At 45.4% G+C, this 16,594-nt stretch overlaps 1 protein-coding gene across 1 annotated transcript in view; it reads right to left on the bottom strand.

The window, feature by feature from the left end:
• eva1aa (eva-1 homolog A, regulator of programmed cell death a) overlaps window positions 1–16,594 on the bottom strand; it is a 202,070-nt gene that overhangs the window by 133,948 nt on the left and 51,528 nt on the right. The window lies entirely within an intron of this gene.

Here is a 16,594-nt window from a genome sequence, read left to right as displayed (position 1 = left end):
AAGCATTTCTCAAGCGCCGTCTACTCCTCAAATGCCGGTCTGCTTTCCCATAGCAACCTTTTGTTTTTTTCTTTGACTTCATCACCACCTTGCATGTCATTACATTGGTGACCTCTCCAGCCACAAGCCACGACCCTCCCTCATTCATCGCTCCCTCCCTATCCCAACCCATCCCCCCCCCCCCCCCCCCACCAAGAGACTCCTACCGAAAGAAGCCCGGTTGAATGAAAATAAAACGCAAACGATTCCAGAGATCCCGCCTCACAGCCAAGTGTTAAGTCAGTAAAAGTTCCCTACAGACTCTGCCTGCCACTGTATGAGGAACAATAGCCCCAGATTGAGATGCGCAGTCTCTTTTGTTTCTCTCAAGCTTTTCCGCTGAATGAAGCACAATAGGAAGGAATGCATTGGTTTCTGCTTGAGTGCTAAACCCAATCAGGATTATAACAATGTGCTTTGGAGGGCCGTAAGAGTCTTGAAGTATCCTACATGGCATCGGATTAGCCTGCTACCATCGAGAACCCCCCTCCCCCCCCCCCCCCCCCAGGTGACGGACCGTTCACGCTCAGTGTTTGGCCGACACGAAACAACAACGCCGGAATAAACGCCCCCACCGTCGCATCGGTCGTCTTCTCGTACGCATATGCGGCCACGTTATCAGCGAGCTGAGTAGCAATCAATGAAACAGTCACATTTGCATTTGTGTGTTTTATTGAACAACCGGAGGTGCGAAAGTGATTGCTGCGGCGAATAAGTCTACATCATGCTTCACGGACGCAGATTATTCAGATTCAGATGGGTTTTCCTTGCACTAGAATTTTTAAAAATGCTAATCGAAGCCAAGGAAACATAAATGGAATTTTTTTAAAAAGCTCAAAATTGTTGATTGGTACTTGTTTATCACATGTGTGATTAACTGATGTAAAGACGTCTTTCATTTTAGGGATAACAATGTCATATTCAGTAGATTAGATTACAAGAAATGTGTTTTCCTTTATTTTTTCTGAAGATTTCCCACCTCCCCTGATGGACCGCTGCTTTACGAACCGGATATTTGAACACAAATGGAACAGGAACACGTATAGACTGCCATAACAATATTCAAAGGCATACATTCTTTATCCTCTGCAAAAAAAACGACGACTATCACTGAAGTTACTGAGTCACTTGCAGTAGTTTTTCTGTCATTTCTTTGTGTGTGCATGACAGTTTGATAATGCCCCCTGGTGGCCAATACACATTCACCAGAAGGAGACGCAATGAATTAATGATGATGCATAAACTGTTTAATTCTTTACATTTTATTTAAGGGTGTTATCTTGTGGTATCGCAGTATTGAAATTACAGCTCTGAAATGACTTTTTGGGGTAAATAAAACACATTTTCTTCCATCAAACACAATCAATTTTAGTTTTAAACAAAACACACAATATTTGGTACATTTAAATAAATACACATTAACACCGTTTTAATTCTTCTTCGTAAGTCACAGTGTCCCATCACTAGTGAGCTATTTTTAGAACAGACCCGTGAGCTATTCATGTTGTCCTTGGGGCTAGCTAGTACTCACTGGCACCATTGATTTTGCTTTTATTTTAGGACAATGCACACTAATCAAGTGAAATGGCATCCGTGTTTGCACAACGTCTCTTTCAACGTGCTCCCAATCCCCTCCGATCGTAACTGCTCACACTCCCCTCTCTGCTTGCCGAGAAGGAGAAAAAAAAAAAAAGGTAATTGGTGGCAATCAACTTCAAATACGTCTTGTTTACTCTACTCGGCAAGCTGACAATCTTGCATTTGAAGTCACAACATTATCCAATCATGTTGGTATCCTTCATTTAGAAATGAAGATATAAATGCCATATTACAATAAAATTAAGACGAATGCTGATTTCTTACAACGGAGGGCAGCCGGCTACAATACTGTGGTACATGGAGAGAGGCGCGAGGGTGGTCGCTCCAAGCGGTTGAATATCAATAAGTACCTTTAACGACATCCTTTAAATCATCTGACATCTATACGTGTTCTGCTTGGAGAAAATGATGTCATTAAGTATGCAGGATAAGAGAGATGGGTGATGCAGCACACCCACACACACACACACACACACACGCGCACACACACACACAGCATTTATCACAGTCAAAATAACTCTCGCACCAAGGTCCCTCACAGCTCAAGCCGGGAATGCAGAGAACAGCAAAAATATTCCCCCCCCCATTGATAACGAGTTGTTTTCATACAGGCTGCCGGGAGGGGCTGGCGATAGCTTTTGTTGCGCTCGGCGTTTGTGTGACTCTTGAGAAAATGCAACGCGTCTGAGTCGTTATCTGCACATCCCATTACGACATGGGCCTTGCTTGGCATGAGAAAAACATGGCTGCCTTGAAGACCAAGGACGCACAAAAGTGCTTTTGTGAAGAACATGGAGTGAGTCAGCTCACTTCAGCGAGCGTTCAAGGATTATCTGGGTGTGCATTTTGCTTGTTCTTTGGCTTTTCTTGCACACTTATTCCAAACGATGAATGTAGATGTCATCATTCACTTAATCGCTTGCTTTTAAAGTTGAGGTAGAGTGCTTTTTGTTTAAGCAGTTTTGAGTTTTGTTTCAGGGGATTTACTATTAACTATATTCGCAATGGGACTTTTTTTTTTCGTTTGTTGTTTTTGCCCTTGCATGGCTCACATTTTGATCCCTGAACGGAATATTAATTTCCATTACTTCCGATGGGGGGAAAAAAATTCAACATCAAACAGCGTGCCGGAACGGATTGTGTTCATCCTTAGAGGTTCCACTAATTAAAAATGAACATCACCAACAAACTAAATTCCCCACTTCCCATTTAGTTTGAAATCTTTTCCCCCTTTCACTTGAAAAATCGCGGGCCGGCCGGCCGGCCCCCCCCCCCCACCTCGACCGCTTTTCTGTGCCGAGGGTCGCCGACAAAAGGAATTGTGCAAACGAGCCTTTAAAATCCCTAAATGGTTGCGGTCGGCCTACAATGGGCCAAAGAATGCGGCGCCGGACAAAGGCCGGCCCTTGCCCCGCCACACCAGCCCCGCAATGATGGATCCGAACGGACGCATGAACGTGGGCTGGATTTGGGGCCGGAGAGGCGCCACCTCGTCCCCCCCACTGGGCCAAGCAAAAGGGACCGGCCTCGGGGACACGCTGGAAGCCCAGCCGAGGGCCTCAATACAATCCCGAGCCGCTAACTAGCCTCGCCATCCATAGGCCTTGATTGATATGGGAAAAGCATGCTTTGCCTCTCCATACAGCGCCCTCCATCACTCTTGATCATCCTCAAAGCCTTGAAATTATTCCACTTTTCAAAGGCAAAGCCAAGAGTGCAGATGTGGGCAGCCATTAAATGTATGTAAAATGATTTCATGTACATAAAAGGCTTGTATTAGCCTTAATCGTGTTTGATGAGCATCCAGTATGCCTTGGCAGCGATGAATGAATAGCGGGAGGGGCGTTGAAAAGAGAAATGATGAAATTAGAGATTGAAGGTATGACAAAAAAAACGTGACAATAGAAATGATAATTTGCACTGTTCAAGGCAATGGAAAATGGGCACTGACAAGCCTGATTATTACATTGGAGTCGAGAATGATGCTTTGAAGAGTGGCCTGGACATGGAGATGCGTATGTGGAAAGCTGGCATTGATAACTATTATTTTATTTTTTTTATTGGCGATTCAATGAAAATTATATATGCTTTATTGCTATTACATTATTAGTAGTTGTATTAGTAGTATTTCTTGGATTTCCTTAACTCAGCCATGTGTTGTCAACTAGCTTAGAAAGCAACTGACTCCTACTCCACGAATGCCAAAGAAGGAAATTCATTGTGGACTATCACTGTATATCATAGCCAACGGCCGATAACAAGTACCACCCCAGCCCCCCCCCGAGCAGTATTTTAGCAACAAAGCTAAATTAGAGTAGAATTGTCTAAAGTAATAGCTCAGCTGTTCAGTCACATTGTATTCTGTTAGACTTTGCGTAATTATGTTGATATACAAAGCTCAACATTAATTACTGTACACACAACCAACATTCAATAGTATCGGTCACGGTTTTTTGTCGTTTTGTTACGCTTTGCCTGGTCTGATGTCTAAAATTTACAACTTTCTCAGTGTTTTAGCACCGGGGAACAGATTAACATTGATGCGATTCTCCGTGGCCTTTAATCGGGACGGGCGTAATAATCGCTTAATCCATCGTTAAGAATCGAGGGTTTGTGTGGAATTGATTGCTGATGATGTCTTAAAGCAACAGAGGGCAAAACGTAGTGCACAACACGACACTGTTAATATGGTGCCAGATCTGGAAAGTTGAGCTACAGCCGCGCTGACCTCCGCTATGGAACATTAGTCAAATCAGCCTAGGTGAAATGCTTTCACGCCGATTTACAATTTCAGTGAGCTCTCGATGTTTTACTCTTTCCAACAAGAATGAGGAATCGACCACTCAAACTCAGGAGAGATTTAGGACGATTTATTTTCATTGTATGTAGTACAAATTTGTTGACCAGTGTAATCGATTAAGTGATCTTGAATAAATACAGATTATTTATGTATCAATTCTCATAAAGAGGTCTTGCAATGTGCTTCACGTGGTTAAAATACACAAAAAAAAACCACAATTAAGACTTTAAAAGATGAAATGTGTCCCAATTAAATCGATCAAGGAACTGTTCTAATCGAAAGCCCATCCCTCATCTATCCACCATGGCATTCCGTACCTTTATGCTTGTTGTTCTCTATTGCGAACCAAACCAAAGTCTATGCTGAGTTGCATCCTAGGTGGTCGTACATCCACACAAACCAGTTATGGGCTGGACAAAAGCGCAAGGAGCTGCTCAAAGGTCGTTTGGAGAAATAAACTTGAACGTTAACGTAATTTACATCCATCCGCTGTGGGAACGTCCCTCAAGCTCAGCTCGACTTCCAAGTCATATTCGCCGACGTGTTCTTAACGACCAACAATCTTGACTCGACCACACAACGCAGCCCTGGTTGAAAACCACTTTTGATTGAGGTTCGCCGTCACGACGGTCTTTTCACCAATAACACGCCTCCAAGAGCCTGGAGCAAATGTACAAAAAAACAATAAATAAATAAACAAACGGGATTCTGTGTAATTACAACTAGACACGGAAAAGGCTCGAGGAGAGAGCAGAGACCCTCATTCACGTTTAGCGGAACAGATTTCAACAGAGCCGGGGCACAATGGCATATGACTTCTTTTGGGGTAAATGGGTCCGCGTGACACTTTTACGAGTTTGCCGTCCATCAGCGAGCCGAGTATTTGTATGTTTGTGTGTGTGCGGCTGAGGAAGGGCAGCGGAGTCGTAACGTTGCACAACAAAAAGGGCACTCTCTGTTGAGTGCATAGTACCGCCGTCAAGGCCAATGTAAAAATAATATATGTGGCTTTTCACTATGTTAAAAAGGATGCGCTGCTCAATTTAACGGCTGGCTCAGTGGTTTATGTGCGGTGCCACGGCCAATTGAAACGAGCGTGCTAGATTTTGTGCGCGCCGGACAAAAAGGCTATTTTCATTTAAAGTAGCCGTGCGGAGAAAGTTGGAAGTGAAAATTAAGTTTAAAGGGATTTCTAAATGTAACATTTCCCTCAAATCAGTGACTTTACAATTTCATGAGATAAGTGGACCAACCTGGGCACCTGTCACGTTAGCATTAGCATGTTGTGAAAAACTTTATTCTGAACTTAAAAATCAAACAAAACCCTGAAACGGACCCAGTCGTCATTTTAGGCTCGTTTTATGACGGTTTTGGCAGATTTAGAAGACGAGTCCATTTTCCCATAGTAGAACATGTGTATGTCCCCGCTTTGTCATTTAAAGTGGCGATATTAGCTTCACAACCAACCAATAAATGCTCTTGAATGCTCAAAATGTCTAAGAAGTGAGGAAAAAAATATGTACAATATTACTCACAAATAAACACATTCATTTTTCTCTAAAGTGCTAAAACAGATAACGGCAGCCAATCAGATCTGTGTTAAAGTCAAATTATTTGTTTCCCAGGTCACTCCACTTTCACATTCCTTTCAAATGAAATTGATGAAGCATTTCCTAGAAATGCATTCAATCAGTCAGTTATCAATTAGCCCTTTACACTTCTTTGTGTTGTAACGGTCAACATAGCCAACGTTATCTTCCACACATGTTCGTACTCCCACACTATTCCCATTCGGGTCCTTTATGGGCCGAACAATAAAAATTTATCGCGCTGCTTCCTGTACTGCGATAAGATACGGCAGAACAAAAGAAAAGTTGGCGGCGCTTTGAACCGTGACGAATTTTAGTGCCAATTGGCATCGTCTTTAGTACGGTTAGCTAATAAGGTGCGGCTGGACGCAGCGTCTTACACTTGGAAGCGTTCATGCTCCTCTTGTATGTGTTTGCATTAAAAGCCCTCAGGCCCTGACTTCATAACCTGCACCCTCCATTTTTGGTCTTATTTAACCCAGGGCCCCACAAACGTAAACCCCCTATACAGACCTCTGCTGCCACCACTTGCTATGCTGATAACGGGCACAACTGCCTGGCGACATAATCAGACACCACCAAACAGAAAATAACGCCGTTTTTGTATTTTTTTTTTTTTTTTTTTACTCAAAAGAAAAAACCATCGGCGGGCGTCTCTCGTTCACGTTTGACTAATTTTTCTGCCGGTTGATGTGTACTGCGCGGCGCTCCTTCCACTTCTCATAAGGCGCGCATTGGAGCGGCGGCGCGCCGAACCGCACCCTGCACTTGTTTTATTACTTTTGAGTGGGTGGTGTTAGCGATACGTCTGATTCATATGCTTGTTTGAAGTAGGATCATTTTTCCAGCTGCGCACATGCCATTCAAGCAGGTATCCACCCACAGAAACAAGCAACACCGCCCCTCGAAAAAACCTCAACCCTCTACTTTGACCGCTAATGGATTTTGGAATGCTGCAGAAGAGTGGACCTGAAAAGATTTGCCACAAGCACCGATGAAAGCGGAACGCGCAGGAGAAAGAGGGGAAGGACCGTCACTTTTCAAAAGAGAAACGGACCTGTGAGAAAACAAAGCTGTTGGTCTTGAAGAACAGCAGCGCCGATTGTTTGGTCACGCTTCCATCTCAGATTTCTACTTTGCCAGTTTACAGTAAATCCAGTAGAATGAAAGCCCATATCAGGTGCCTAGTATTCATCCGCGCAGATCAGCTAGCCGACGTGAAGGACGATAATCCCGGCTCGCAAATTTCTGGAGCGGATAGAAGATAAGCAACTTGTTCTCAGGAAAAGTCCAATAAAAACTTAAGCCCTCTATATATTACAATGCAACTGCTCGAAAGGTCCGGCACCGTGATCACTTCCCACTCCAAACTTACGGCTAGATGCCATTTGAATCACATCCAAAAATAATCGGACACGAGATGTCTCGGCTAAAATTGTGTCAAAATGATCCCTGCACGTAAAAACACTCATTTGTAAGTATTACGTCCATATCTATCGACTCTAACTTATCTTTGCAGTCATTTTTGCATACTCTGAAAATGCAAGGAAGTAAAAACGCACGATATTATTAGCTCCTTCCAATATAATCGTAGGCTAAATTTGAATAAGCTTCCATTGCGCTAGCATCCCCCCACCGGGGCTCATTCACACACCCATCTGAATTCACACACACACTCAGATGTGAGAAAGAAAGCAGCAGCAAATGCACTCTCTCACACTTACACAAGTCACCTTTGTCCAAAACTATAAATGTCACCTCGCAAAGGTTGCGAGTGTGCACGATTATCCCCATATTTGAGCCATTATTAGCCCCCCTAAACACACACACACACGCAGTAGGACCAGTTGTGACCTCCGTGCTATAATAACTACTTTGTTATTCCCTGGCTTTTCGGCTTTCTATTTCACCCCTCAAACACTTTTGGAAAATTATTACCAGGGTGGATAAATAGAGGTGGATTTTGTGAAAATAATATTAAAGCCGTCATTGGGCGGTGAGGCTGAATGAAAAACTTGCAATGGGAAGATTCCCGCTTGAGCCTTCGGGGCAACGGGAAGGAAGAAAGTATTTACTGCCGGTTATGAGGATTTATACAATTTGGAATGTGACACGAAAACAAAGCTACAAACACAACTAAGAACGCACAAATGCCTGTTGCTGTTACGAATACCTCACAAGATTTCATTTCAGCTAGCATCAAATAAGTAATTCTGCTCTGCGTTTAGCTTTTGATGTAGCTTTTCAGACATCAGCGCTAACTACTGCCAAGGAGGACCTAACTGATGTCGGACTTTTTTTTTTTTGGTCTTAAGTATCAGTGGCTGGTATCGGTAGCCTCTTTGAACACCAATACCTTAAAATAAGATGGTATCGGCCCAATACGATACCTGGTACTTTTTATATTTATATATATTTTTACATCGTGACTTCATTTGATTCTTTTTCAAGTCCAGCCAATGGAAGACTACGACAAACCTGTGTTGAATGAAGGACTACAGAGTCGATGCTCTTGAGCCTTTATCTGCTGCAAAGTCACAAAGTTAATCAGTCTGTCTTGTTTCCTAATCCAAGCAATCACATCCTCGCTAAATTAGTTTGCTGCCTCTCTAAACAAATTATGTCTGTCTGTCCAAAATCACAAAGCCAATCAATGCCCCTATGCCAAATTTACTGACGACGTCGACACGTTTGGAGCTCCACACAGTGGTTGTACTTGTATTATGTTGCTGTCTTTTTTTTTCTGAAAAATGCCAGGCGAGGTCCGACTGCCTCCGACACGCCACACTCCTCGACAAAACCACCAGGAACAAAAAAAAAAAAAAAAAAAAAGAAAAAAAAAAGTACAACACCCTATTCATTCGGCGGACAAAACGTCACACCCGCGCGGTTGCGGCGCAATAAATGAACGTCCGATTAAAAACGGCCGCCTCGCCCGCAGAGCTGTCAACGTCACCAATCATACACTCAATGAGGAGAAAAAAATGCATTCTCCAACATGTCCATCCTTCATGAGTGGAGACTTGCTGGTGAGGGGTGGGGGGGTCTATATGGTGGGCCGGGGGTGGTATAGGAAGAAGGGCCACCCTGACAGTCCAGCCATCGCGGTGCAGTTTTTTTTTTTTTTTTTTAATGGGGGGGAGTACTAGAAGGATGGAAAGCAGAAGCTGGGGGGGGGGGTTAGCCTCTTCAAAGCCTTTCCGCTGGTTCTGAGGCCCAATGGATGGAGAATGTAGGTGGGTGGGGGTGGGGGGTGCGGGGAAAGGAGAGAAAGGGAGAATTAGGGAGCCCTCTCTTTGTCTGCTGGCATCGGGGCGGAGGGGGAGGTGGTGAGCCGGTTCGACACTGAAGGCCTCGGGAAGATTAACCGGCCCAGGCCTCGTCGGAAACTGAAGGATAGTTGGGTGGGTGGGTGGCTGGGGGGTTGGGGGGTGGGGGGGGGGTTGTACAACGGGGGTCTGCTTTGTCTCAGGACCGCGATGGGATGCTGGGGAAGAGTGATGGAATGCAAAAAATGGGAGAGTGATGGATCGGTACAGTGGGTTTAAGAGACGAGGGGTCAAAGATGGAACCGAGTCGATGGGGGGGGGGGGGGGGGGGGCGAGATGTCAATCACGTTGAGAACAGCGAATTGTCGGCATTTGAAACGTGGAGGAAATCAGGAGGTGAATTGGGGGAGTCGACGACAGTAAAAACGAACAAACGCAAACATTTTGGGGGGGGAAAAAAAGTAAAGGGGGAGGCTGTTAGGGCGAGGAGGAAGGAAAAGAGTCGGGGTACAGTGGGGTGGGGTGCTGTTCCTCAATTCGGATTAGGGGAAACTCGGCGGGAAGGGCGGGGGTGAAGAGAGGATAAAAGTTGGGGTGAGCGCCGAGGGTGAGAATGAAGAATTGCCATTCGCTTCACTCACTTCAGTACACAGGAACAAAGCTTGATGGGAGGTACTTGACATAACACTCTTCCAGCCCGTGCGGGTGTGTGCGTGTGTGGTGTCGCGCACCTTTATAGTATGGAATTCAAGATTCGGACAAAGTTTACAGATCATTCAAGCATTAGATCTGACATGACAATCATGACATCAAACAATGGAACAGCGAGCAGTCACTATTCAACGAGAGACAACTCAGAGTGTCGTCTTGGGCCACCAGTTGCCCATCCCTGATGTAAAGGATCAATTCCACAAGTGCTGATATAGTACGAATGTGATGATAACCACAGAGCCAAAAATGGAACAGAAAGTGCCACGCGTCTACAAGGCAGATGGTTGACTTCTTTTTACACTTGTAAAGACACTTCATATATATATATATATATATATTATTTATATATATGTAAAGTATCATCTTTTATGAGGATGGTAGTGATGACCTATGCCTGTACTGCACTTGTAATGCGGTGGCGTTCATGTGTATGTTGCGTGTGCGACACATTCTTTCTAAAAATGCTTGGCTGTAAGCCCACAAAGATCAGGCCGTATTATTTGTGGGAGGACGCCTCGTCACAAGTGTCATATTCTGCCGCTGCTTGCAAGAACGCCCCGCCGACCCCCCCCCAAAAAAATGACACCCCTTGGCCCCTGGAAACAAAATCAATAGTAGCCAAAATAACCGTTTGACAGCTCTTGATGGCTTTAAAATAGAAAGGCCTCAAGTGGAATTCCCACTTTCCATCATTCGCCTCTGTTTGTACATAGCATGAGGATGTGGTAAGACGCTGAGAGTTTTATTGTTGGGGGAGGGCGGGGGGCGGAGCATGTCGCTCTGCAGGGTGAAGGTGAAGCGGGAGCAGAGGAGGAGAGCCATTGTGGATGGATTATCGCAGAACCAAAAAGTGGAGCCCTCTGGCTGCCTCACACTGGAGCTTCCCTGCAGGTACAGTATCCAAGCCCGCCGCCCTCCGGCCCACCCTCTCACTCCTCCCCTCTGATCAACGGAGCTGAAACAAGAAGGCCAGGAGGGGCCTCTGGTTCCCACATTAGAAACTCCCAAAACCTCCTTAAGAGCTGACTGCTAATATGATTTCAAACATAACATTATCATACAGAAATCGCACGATTAAAAAAAAATAATAATAATAATCCCCGCCAACTCAAGCAATGTGTCATGAGAGCAATTGCAGTAGCTACATATCGGGGTTGAATGAATTCCGAAGTCGACGAAAAACATTTTGTCCGGCAATTTACAGAAAAAAATGCATCCGAACTAATCGGGAGGAGCTTCGTCGCGCAACAAGACAATGACCCAAAACAGAGTGCCGACACAACACAGGACTTCATCAGGGGAAAAACTGGAACTTTGTGGCAAGACTGGCCCAGTCAATCACCGGACCTTAACCCAATTGAGCAGACATTTTATCTCCTGAAGAGGAGACTGGAGGTAAAAACAAACAGGAACTGAAAGAGGCTGCAGTCATTTGAGTGTAAATGCCATGAAATCAAATCTCGAATTCTCAACCTCTGTCTCGTATTCATCTTTCGATCAGAAACCCAAATCACCCCCAACACTTAATGCTCAATTTATGTTGATATAAAGCTAAACGCATAGCTATAATCACAAAAAAAAGCATTTGCGACTGGCCGGCGACCAGCCCTGGTACGTATATTCCGCCTCTTGCCTGAAGTCAACCGGGATTGGCTCCAGCTCACCCGTGATCCCAATGACAATAAGTCTAGAAAATAGATGGATTGATGAACACACACACACACAAAAAAAAAAAAAACATGTTCTTGGCTAACATCCTGCAATCCTACTGACTCTGTCTCAAAAGGCATCTCAAATAATAGATTGGATACACGTCAGACACTGTTGTAAAGTTGAAAACCCAAAACCAGCAACAAGTAATTAAAGAGAATGTGAAAAGCACAAGAATCCCTCCCACTTTGGCCATTAACACACTGGGAGAAGTGCTGCAATGAGCCACTGAAGGAAAAGCCCTTTGAACCTCTGCAACAAGTCCCCCCCCCCCCCCCCCCAAAACAAAAACTGAAGCTTCCCCTTATCTCCCGTCTCTCTCTCTCTCTGCTCTCTTGTTTCTGTCCTCTGTAAAGTCAGTGGTCCGATTCTGTCAAAGGCACCCGGAGCCCCCATCTCAGTCCCATTGGTTCCCACTTGCTCTCACACACTGAGTGCCCATGGCTCCTGAAGTGATGTTCTTTGTGCGGAGTTCAGGGGTCGTGCCTATTAGCGTGAAGAAAGCCCCCGCTGGGTCTTATCCCGACCCGGAGGAGGACGCAGGCCTCTTCACCCCAACCTCGGCCCGGCCGGCCCCCTCCCCTGGACGGGACACTTTCATCCTTTGTTGGGAGGTCAATGAGCGGACCCCCAGAGGGGAAGGAGGGCCCCCGCCAATAATGATATGCATGACAGTCATTGTATGACCCCCATGGGGGGGTCATGGTTGGTTGAGGTGGGATGGGCGAGGGGGTGGGGGGGGGGGGGGGGCGCGTAACCCAGGATGGTTATCTTATCCAGAAGTAAGAGTTGCGGAATGACAGTGTTGAATGTGACGAGGAGCTCCATTGAAGGAGCCGCGACTGTACGTTTCCGTGCATCCTATTTTAACGTACTGCTTTGGTTGTGATATAAGATCCCAGGATGTGCAAAAGGTAAGCGGCTATGAGGAACACACACATCCGCACACAAAAAACGCTCAGTCTAACCCTTCACCTCGACCCGAGCCTTCGGTGGGGAGATGGATTTGATCTGGCTTGCTTCACACCACGCAAATATGTCAGCTATTTTTCTTGATATGCAAATGAGATGTTACATAACAATGCCATCAATGGCGCCCCAGCTACGAGAAAGAGCGGACACCAAAAAAAAAAAAAAAAAAAAAAAAAACGCCTTTGAAACACTCCATACGGACGAGTTAAGGCAGTCATTCGCGAGCAACTTCGGTAACTTAAACAGCTCTCTCTTAATTGAGGTGCTTGATTGCAAGCGGTTTTGTAATCGTCAACGCTGAAAAACATGAACTGTATGGTTCAGGAAACTTTACGACTCTCCGCATCATTTGCGCAGCTCTCACTGTTCAGTACTACCGTACTAATGATATCCTCAAGTTGCTTAACGATTCTCCGCACTCGCGCGTTACGCCCTAAATGTTCATTTTGCCATGGTGGGTTGTTGCTGTAATTCTCGAGTGGCTTAAACTACCAGAGACGGAGAGATTGTACAGTGACACACAGTCATTATGACCATAATGGACAGTTGCGCACGTAATTTCCTAATCAAATCAAATCCAACATTAACGGGACATTTATTGTTTTGTTCTATTAACTAACGCAACAGTATGTAAAAAGCCAACCAGCGTGTCATGGGTTAGAATAAAGCCTTGCAAAGTTTTTTTGCCGTCTATCCATGACTTGCGGTAGGCGAAGAGGGTGCCGAGTTTGGAGGCTCAAAGTTGGAATATGGCTCAGCTCGCCGTCAACCACGGATGCCGGTGCGTTCACGACCGGCCTGTCACGTTCTGATAGGGTCCTTCATGTGTTGTCACGCTCTGATTCAGTTCTAACGTGTTTTTCACGTTGGCTTTCTACGGATGAAATGTGGACGTAAAAACACTAAGCCGGTAAACCGCATTAGCGCGAGGTTTTGACAAGGTTGTCTTCCTCCGAATTATAAGCAACTGTAACTACAGCCGCTTCAAACCGAGAATTGGACATTCTAGATACATTTCCGTCATCCAATTTACAAACAAACAACGACATCGTTGTTCGTTTTGTTGGTTATTATAGATATTGTGGTGAAAAGGTGAACTGCTCAAGTTCACCACAAAGTTTCCCTTGTGGACAAAATCAATCGGGACCACTGAAAGATGTTCATTCCTGAGGCGGAACTCGGAGGCAAGTATAATGTGTCCTTTTATCGATCCGGAATATGTCATCATTGTTCGGAAGCTATTTAGCTCATCTATTATTTACGTTCTTGGCAGTCCATTACGGTTGCTTCATTAAGCGTGAGATCTCCTGGTGGGGGTTCAGCATCAAGGTGCATCCGTGTGCATCGCAAATGGCGTTTTATTTTCCTATTGAGTCAGTGCATGTTGAACAAAAACACTGTGAATGTAATTTGAAATCCGTTACAGTGGTCCCTGCTCTTCGCGGGAATTACATTCCAAACCGACCCAGAAAAATGGGGACCCCATTTAAGAAAGATTTTGGATATAGTTTGATCTTTAAAGTTGTGGGATAGTGGCAGGAACCGGAACATGCTGACTTCATGTTTCCACCAGGCCTCATTGTCCTTTCTTTGCCTTGCAGGTCAGTGGATGAGCTTTGAAATGATGCCGAGCAACAAGTGGCCCGACAAATGTGTTGTGACGAGATCACCGTTACTCTTAACATTTTTCACGGTGCCGTTTTACAATGAATCACGAATGATTTGCTGTGCTGCATTGGAAGAAAAAAAAGCCGAAAATAATTGGTTTAGGGAGAGAACTACTAGACCATTTGGTGGATGATGTAACACATTCATAAAGAGAACTTGTACAAAAACACCGTTGATCTGGTACACGTTCTGCTTAGCACACTGGGCGGCGCTTTCGCGCGAAAACTATCTTGGCAACCGGAGCGTGTTAATTAGGTGAGCGGCAAACAGGCGGCGAGAGGCCGACAGACAGGCGGAGAGCGGCGGCCACTCGATGACACCTTCTGCCAGCCAAGTGACTTCCTGGCAGACTATGGCCGAGGGTCACAGCGAGCGGCCGCACCGTCCCGTGTCCGTCTTTTTAGCGTTCTTGCATCGTTTTCCAGACAGATCCGACATCGGTGTGTGTATGTGCAACGCGGATGAAGAGTATTAGCCCGCTCCCCGCTGCTAGAGTTGTGAGTGTGAGCTGCCAGCAGAGCTGGGGTAATTACAGGACCTGTTGTGTTGAAGGGAAGCCAGGCCACCAAGGAGGGATTAGGACCATCAGGCCCTCCTATTACTACCTCTGTCTGCTTGTCCCTTTTCTTCTCTGTCATCTTTTTTCAACCTGAAGATTTCTTACAATATGCTGATCAGATGTTTTCAAAGGTGTTTAAGATACCAAAGGCAAAAAAAATGAAATAATGGTCAGTATGTACTGGATCTAATCCAGACATCCGTATTTTCTATGGTGGATCACCTTTCACAACGGTTCGCTTCAGTATGCTTGTGAACTTGTTGAGCTTCAGAAGGCAGGTCAACCGTGATTGGTCGTTACCTGAGCCCTGAGCAGTTGTGATGTCATTTTCAGTCGACAGAATTCAAAATGGCCGCCTCTGGAGATGGCTAAAAACGGGGGGTTTAACTCTTATTCCACAAACGCAATATTTATCATACTGCCTTGTTTCAACTAGTGGGCTCGCATGGAACACATTCTCGAAAAGAATATATCCGGGTTGACTTCCACTTTGTTTTTTTCGCCAGGTACTTCAGTTTCTTCCCACATTAGGTTAACCAAGGTGTGAAGTTGAGCAATTGTGACTGGTCCAGCGTGTACCCCCCCCCTCGCTTAAAATCAGTGGATAGACTCCGCTTTACCTGCGATCCTAATGAGGACATTGAAGATTCCGCCAATTCTCGCCTGCAGCAAGTCACGCTTATTTCCTTCTTCATTTCTTCAATTCACGAGCAAATTACATGGTGTCTCTAAGGTATGCTATGATGTCAGTCTTGAAATTCACCATCCCGTTTACACACCCTGTGGTAAAAATGCAAGTAGGATCCGAGTTGGCTATTCCCAAGAGGGCAAGCTAGGTACTAGCCCTAAAAAGTCCAGACCCAAAGACGTGGAAAAAGAACTCGAGGAAGTCAGGAACACGTTGGAGAGACGACCCGGATGAACTCGACAAGCGAGGGCAGGGAAAAGGACACATGGTGGGAAGTGAGGACAGTTTGTCTAGTTAGAGACTCGCACCATCTGAATAATAGAAAAACTGAAAATGACCCAATACAGTATTGATTTGAAATGCGCACTTGCAGGGTGATATAGTACACAGGACTCTTCTATTAGTCTCTTGCTGTCTTTACAGGCATCTGATTGTCCCCCGGGGCTATGGAAGAGGCCTTACAGCCAACCACCAGTCATCAGGTTAAAAGCCTGTGCCTTCACATACATGCAGTATGCGCTCACGCGAGCACACGCACACAAATGCCATTGTTCCGTGAAAGTAGAGCCCTTTGACGGCTCCATTATGAAGTCGGGAGAGGCCAATTATCTTTCGGTTTTTTTTTTTTTTTTAAGGGTGACTACTGTCTGGCCTCCCCTGTGCCCAGACCGCCCTTCTTTCATCCGCGCTATCCCTCCACGCATCGCTCACTCACATCAGGTATAGCATTTCCCCTTGATTCGCTGTTTGCTACAAAACGCTTCCTGTCTTTGGCTTCAGCTGATCAATCGTTCCTCCGCTCGTCATCTTTCCTCGTGTGGCTCTCTGCGGATGATGTTGATTGTGAGAGGCGCAAAGTCAGCAGTCGGGGGAAGTATAAGAAGAAGGAAAATATGGATGGTAGAGTGAGCGAGAGCATGACCGAGGTCTCCCTTTGGCGGCTTGTTTGATCAGGGAAGAGCAGTAGTTATCTGGGGGCAACATCCCCCC

The sequence above is a fragment of the Filicampus tigris genome, chromosome 20 (genome assembly GCF_054856515.1).
Source record: "Filicampus tigris isolate MCC_2025a chromosome 20, RoL_Ftig_1.0, whole genome shotgun sequence".
Lineage (NCBI taxonomy): Eukaryota > Metazoa > Chordata > Actinopteri > Syngnathiformes > Syngnathidae > Filicampus > Filicampus tigris.
Note: the sequence above shows the minus strand (reverse complement) of the source record. Positions and strands in the feature narration are given on the sequence as shown.